The sequence below is a fragment of the Haliotis rubra genome, unplaced genomic scaffold, assembly GCF_003918875.1.
Source record: "Haliotis rubra isolate DU_JTF1 unplaced genomic scaffold, ASM391887v1 Scf1728, whole genome shotgun sequence".
Lineage (NCBI taxonomy): Eukaryota > Metazoa > Mollusca > Gastropoda > Lepetellida > Haliotidae > Haliotis > Haliotis rubra.
Genome location: NW_025765701.1, coordinates 27,545 through 34,430, shown reverse-complemented (window position 1 = coordinate 34,430; position 6,886 = coordinate 27,545).

Here is a 6,886-nt window from a genome sequence, read left to right as displayed (position 1 = left end):
AACCTACCTTCATTAGTTAACTTCACCTCGCTGTCCTCCTTTTACGCGTCGGGACCTAATTTGGCAGACCGTACTGGCTTTAACAGCTGTTAGTAATATATATCTAATTTTGTCCTTTGTCTCTAAAATAGTATCGTCTCATGGTCCGTACTGGCCGGATGTTGAACTTAATTAGCACTATATCTTTGCGATTTTCTATGAGGCAATACAACTTGTGACACTTTAATAAACACTTTTCTTCTTCTTCTCTCACCCGACCGACACTAATTAGATTGTATTTTTAACAGTTGTGGTCTCCTTTGGATGTCTTACAGTGGTCATTACGTAGGTCACTGGTGCTTCAAACAATAGATTGAGTTTATGTAGACATCTTCAATGGTATATGGTTCGTTCATTATCTTTGTATTGGCGTGTTACACCAACTTGAGCCATGACATGGAAGATAACTAAAGTGATATTTGGCTACAAATAAAAGTTGAAGTAACAGAAAGTGAAATTGTAAAGTCTTTGTTAGCGTTGTTTCCAGACGTATATATTGAGTACGTAAATTCAAACATACTCAGCAAGCAAAAACAACAACGTCAGTCTCGAATTCAAATTAGATAGGCACTGTAATCAAATCATTACAGAAACGGACATAATAAGCGGATTCAAAACAGTTTTGTGTAATACGATCTTCGACACACTCAATGAACATTAACCTGTACCACCCCACAGCGTAGTCGTTTGAAATCTATTCAGACTCTCGACTTCAGTATCTGCGTACCGCCACGAGCGGGCAATAACTGCAGACAGCGTCTCCATGAGTGCTCCAATCGATTGATGAAGGCCATTACACCTGTGAATCAATAATTCCGGTGCCGCCTGGCGCAAAAAATATCGACTGTGTTCTCGGCCTTGGTATGGATGTGTTCAATTGGGGCGAATATACCGGTGCGCCACTGCATTATGTTGAACCGTTCTTGCTGTAGAAAGTACCCGTGTAGCTCAAGGTGGGCCCGGTCGTTAATGCTTCTGGAAAAATGTTTATTCGGTCAGCGGAAATGTGGTGGCGACATGGGGCCTGAGAGCTTGTCGATGTAGCGCATCGCTGTGATGCCTCCTCCTCTTCGAATCAGTTCTGAACACAACAGGACCTCCACTCTCTGGTTCAGGCCTATTCCACCCCATACATGATGCTTGCATCTCCTTACGAGTCTCCTTTCAATAACACATTGGTCCGAGATAACGCTACCACGTCGTCGCCATATTCTGCGCCATCTACAGTTGATACGCAGTACCGACTCTCATCTGTGAATAGAACAGTTCTCCATTGCTCACCGCCAGGTTTTGGTGCTCGTAGGGCAACCAGACCTTCACTACGACGAGGGGTGAGGATAGGTCCGGTAAGGTCTACGGCAATGGAGAGGTTCCTGCTGTTAAGACGTCGGCGCACCAGCCCGATTGGTTTCCGTGCGTTCCCACCGTCTGCGGTTCTTTCGACGCTCCATGAAGGGAGTCTGTACATGCTGTCGCACGCCATGGCGTCTTGTCGTCTTGTGATCACCTGGTCTGCCTGTGCGAAGGGCGATCATTTGTGGTGTTGCGGCCCGGAACTTGCTTCGCAGCGCCTCGTAGATGGTCCGGAACGTTGACCTGGAAGCGAGATTGGCAACGGCTTGTGCAGTATGGCCAGCTTCAAAGTCTTCCTAGCGCCCGGTTCCTCTGATGTCGTGAGTCGCAGCATCCTCCCGACGTTGTAATGTCAATGTTTCATCCAGGTTTGCGAAGCTGTACTATAGGGCTGGTCCTGTGAACAGCACGCAGCATGAGATGCATGAAAGACACACGGAGAACACCGCACCATCTCCAGGTTCGCCATTTTGAAGACCACTTCCTTGGTTCCACCTGAGTTTAGCAAACGTTCTTGTTTCGTGCAGTTGGAGATGTTGTCAAAAATATGCAATAAAACATTAAATGAGTTTATAGTTATCCGTTTCATGAAGGAAATTCCAAACTGACGTTTCTTTTTGCTGCTTAGTATATTAACGTCTGCGCACATGTCCTTCAAATTCACATCATAGGTCAAGGTTTCACAGAGGGAAAGATACAGAGACTATCCTAATGTGAGGACCTTTCGGTACTGTGTACAGTTAGCCGCCGTTGAACAAATATATTGAAAAAGGCAATGAAACATTTTATGTAGTATTTCTGCCAAATATCCAATTTCAGCAGCGGTACAAATATAGATCAACATGTAAGTCGACAGGTACCATAACGGAAATTCATTTGGAGGCCAGAAATGACGACACCTTTCAAGATCGGTATCGATTAAGTAAATATAGCAATGCAGGATATACAGGTGTACATGCCATTGCACTGCCAGGAGTAAATCCGAGAGATTCAAGCAACAAAGTCATGTTTCTGAATTCAGCTCTATACATGAAGGATTACTGGCACGCCCATTACCAAAGCGTTGGTTCATTACAGTATTACATTACTGTTTCTCGAAACATCAAACAATCGTTTTAAAATCATTTCAATATATACTCATGATACAAATATGTTTAACAGTATATAAAGCATTCATTCATTGTCTCAGGGAATTACCCACATTTTCGCTACAAAGCATGCAAAGAAACTGGAAACATGTAGAAATTAATTTCAAGGAAGCCCTTTATTCGCATGACTGTGGATAAGACAAATAAATTCTTCGCAACCGTATTTTAATACAAAAAATAACTATATGTTCTCAGTATATATCGAAATGCAGTTTGAATGCAAAAGAAATATAATATCATATAAAAGCTTTGTATACACCTCATCCTCTAAATGATTATGCCCATGGGAAATCACAGCACAAAATATGATTGCTGTTGATTATATAGTGCCAATGCAGAGCGATGCTCACAGCCATTATGGACGTTCGGCCCAGATTCGATTTACACCACCACGTCTGCTCGAGTCGAAATGCCGTCCGCCCACATTTAACAGCAACTGAGATGTCGTTTAATCAATCTTCGACAAATTACTGTTGATGTTTTCACATGGCAACACCGATGAGCCATATTATAAATAATGTAAGCGATCAAACAAAAGAGAGTTGAAATAATAAAGAGCGTTACGAGATAAACCCGGACTTGTACGTATTTGTTATTAAATGCAAACAAACTGTAGTCGAGTTTGTCACAGGAATGATACAGTGCCGAGAATAAATCCACCCCTCAGAGTTTCCGATTTAAATATAATACATTAGGTTGTAATCAAACTAGGTGATGACAAACATACACATATGATATGTCAGTATTGCACCTTTATTTGACTCCAGCTCTTTGAAAAGGGGGGTGCACACCACAGAAAAGGAGGGTGCACACTTCATTTTCACTTCAGTTTCAATGGTCATTTAACAACCAGCACAAGGAGAGGAAGGCGCACCCCTGCACCACATTGAAGTTATTCCGGGAAATCAAGTTTCTTTTGGGCGATAAATACTTAGCTTACCGCCACTTAAGTTTAGATCTAGTTTCGGTAATCGACTTCATTTCTAAACAAATCTCGCAGTTTCGGTCGTAACAGTGAAGTTGGGATTCTGTCGGCAGCTGCTGTTGAAAGATATTTCGGGCCATTATTCCGATACAGAATATGCCAGCAAGCGTTACGTTGTAAAGTATATGTAACTCCGACACATCCGACTTTCGACATTAACTTTAATATCTGCCAGAATCACATTTTGATGACTCTCAAATGGTAATTAATCCACTCCGCGTTTTGATATATTACGTTTTATCAAACATCTCCTTATTTAAACATCCTTATTCAAAATAAACTTACCCTAAATACGAGCCCGCAATAGCCACGTGTACCGGAGCTTTGAAAGTGAGCTGGTGGTAATCCGACCTATGCCCCGTATTGCGCAGCGAAACCAACACCAACAATACGTTACCTGTTTATTCGAATGCTAAACAAAGATGTAATGGCTGAAGCTGTAATGATCATTGAGAAATACCAGTGGAAACACCGTGTACAGGTAGGAACTGATGAGATAGATACCTTCGATTTGAGAATAAGGCGTAGTTCGCGCATGCATGGCAAGTTTAATACCACATACCATACTACGGTGGTTTTACATATTCGATATAGTGACCTGGCTAAGGTTTGATACTAAATCATACCAAACTCGTAATAAAGTGATCATGGTTATGATGAAGCCGCATTACGTAGCAGTTGATCTAAAGACAAGTATCGGCGGGCCATTCTGAGCACTTTGAAGATTGAAGTAAAACCGACACAATTACTTCAGTTATTATGCGGGTTGTACAGAATTTTATGTCGACAGTACCATCATATATCAAAAGGCGCCTTATCTACTTACTACGTCGCCGCTCATTTTAAGAATAGGGCAAATTTATTAATTGCTCGTATCCCTTCCCAAAAACACTCAGTCTCAAACGCAGCAGTAGATCACAGCATGTTTATCTGTATACGAAAAACAAATACCCGACATTAATTTTTTTGGCTACTTCTGTTTCGGAGAAATCTATCTTCTCGAATAGACTCAACTGTCACCAAGACTGACATGCATGTAATGCAGCCTTTAGATAACACTTCAGTAGCAGGTGGCATGTCGCATGCTTATGCAGCGGTGTGTACAATGATTATCATCTTTACGACGGTGATACTGGCGTTTTCGTCAAGTTCAACACTAATCAGCAGGCTCGCAAAATGTATTAAATATTTAATGCGCTATACAAGAAAGACTTCGATTTGGGGAACAGTTTACTCATTCTCACTGTGATTCAAGTTTTAGACCAATAAGCTTACTAGCCATACTTAAGAAAGCATTGAAGACTCGCATGTATGTATGTATGTATGTATGTATGTGCATGTATGTATGTATGTATGTATGTACATGTGCGGCAGCGTATGCATGTATGTATGCATGTATGTATGTATGTATGTATGTATGTGGCGCAGTATGTGGCGTATGTATGTATGTACGGGATGTCCGTATGCGCATGTGTGTGTGTGTAAAAAGGGCGTATGCGGCGCGTATACGAAATGCATGCGTATATATGTTTGTCTGTCTTTACTGTGTATGTATGTATGTCTCTCTGGTGTGTGTGTGTCTGTCTGTGTGTCTGCTCGTGTATGCATGCGTGTATGTATAAAGTGCATGTATGTATGCATGAGTGTGTGTGTATGTATGCATGCATGTACGTATGTTGTAAGTGTGTGTGTTTTATGCATGTATGTATGTATATGTATGTGTGTATATATATATATATATATACATATATAGTTCCTATCTCACAATATAAGTTCTAATCAAAAGTATGAATTCTGTTCAAAGCTCGGCTTGCCCTGTGTTGTCAAAACAAATTCAAAACTCGACACATTTTATCCTGATTTGTGCTTAAATCCATACATTACTATTATATCTTACCTAAATGGCGTTACCGCAGAGTCTTCAAAGCGTAGTATTTAAAGCAAAAACGTTGCTGAAAGTGAAGCACTTTTCTACATACTCTCAATGAATGACTGTATCAATAAGTGTTTTCGGAACGCTTTGGTCCGGGCCTCAAAAACAAATCAAACCCTCACATGTGTTCTGTTTGTGTTTGAATCCATAGGACTAGTACATTATATCTGCCTAAATATCAAATTTTATTACAAAATGCCACATGTAAAGATTAACTGGTTCGTTAAAGTGAAGCCCTCCTTTTCCTCTCCATTCACAATATAGCCCCTCAATCAAAAGTGTCAGTCTCTTGTTCAGCCTCGACTTTGGTCTCGTGCCAGTCAAACACCTTTAAACCTCACATAGCGAACTCCGATTTCTGTTCATATTCTAGACAGAGTTATGTCTTACCTTAAGCATCTTTTATAGGAGTCTCAAAGTTATACGAAGCAAAACACGTTGCTTAAAGTGAAGCCCCATTTTCTATACATTTTCAACAACCACACAGCATCACAAACATGCTTTCGGTCCGGCTTTCTGGCCCCAAGCCCCAAAAACAATCTCAAACCCTACAAGGCGCCCGGTTACATTAATATTGACATTATCATCATCATCAATATCAATACATATGCTATATATATATATATATATATATATATATATATATACATATATATATATGTGTGTGCAGGAACAAAATGCCCCTGCTTCAAAGGCTTCACCTAGTCATGAATGCTACGCCCTCTGGTGACAAACGTTATGAAGAAAACGGTGGAGCAATCAATAACACTGAAGGCCCCTGAACGGTAATTAAGGGCAACAATGGAGTATGTTAATTCGAATCACAACACCCAGCTGATTGCAATTAGACAAGGCGTTACCATGCTCAGGTTATGCGGTGAAATTAACAGGTGTATTAATTTCCTTTAGCCCGCACAGAGCCCTGACGGAACACTGCCTTCTACCGTTAGCAACGCGATTCAAACATGTACAAAGCTGGAGCCTCAATAAAAGAGGTATTTAGGCAGATATAATAACTCCATTGCTTTTTTAAAACTCAGCTCAAGATACACTGTGAGGTTTAAGGTGCGTTTGAGAGCGCGGGCCAAGCCGACCGAAGCCAGATTGCATGTCTTGTTGAGAATGCATAGAAAATGACTTCACTTTGCCAACGTGTTTGTTTCACATACAACGCTTTGAGACTCATAAAGACGCTTTAGGCGCAGATATACACAAATTTATGATGGTAAAACACATTTCAAGATACATGTGTGAGGTTAGGTTGTTTTTGACAGCACGGGCCAAGCTCGGGCCAGAAATTGGCGAGATCTAAACACTTTTTGATTGAGGCTATAAGTTGTGAATGGAGAGAAAAGGGTTTCACTTTAACGAACCAAAGTTATCTTTACATGTGGTATTGTGTATCACACGGTGATATTTAGGTAGATA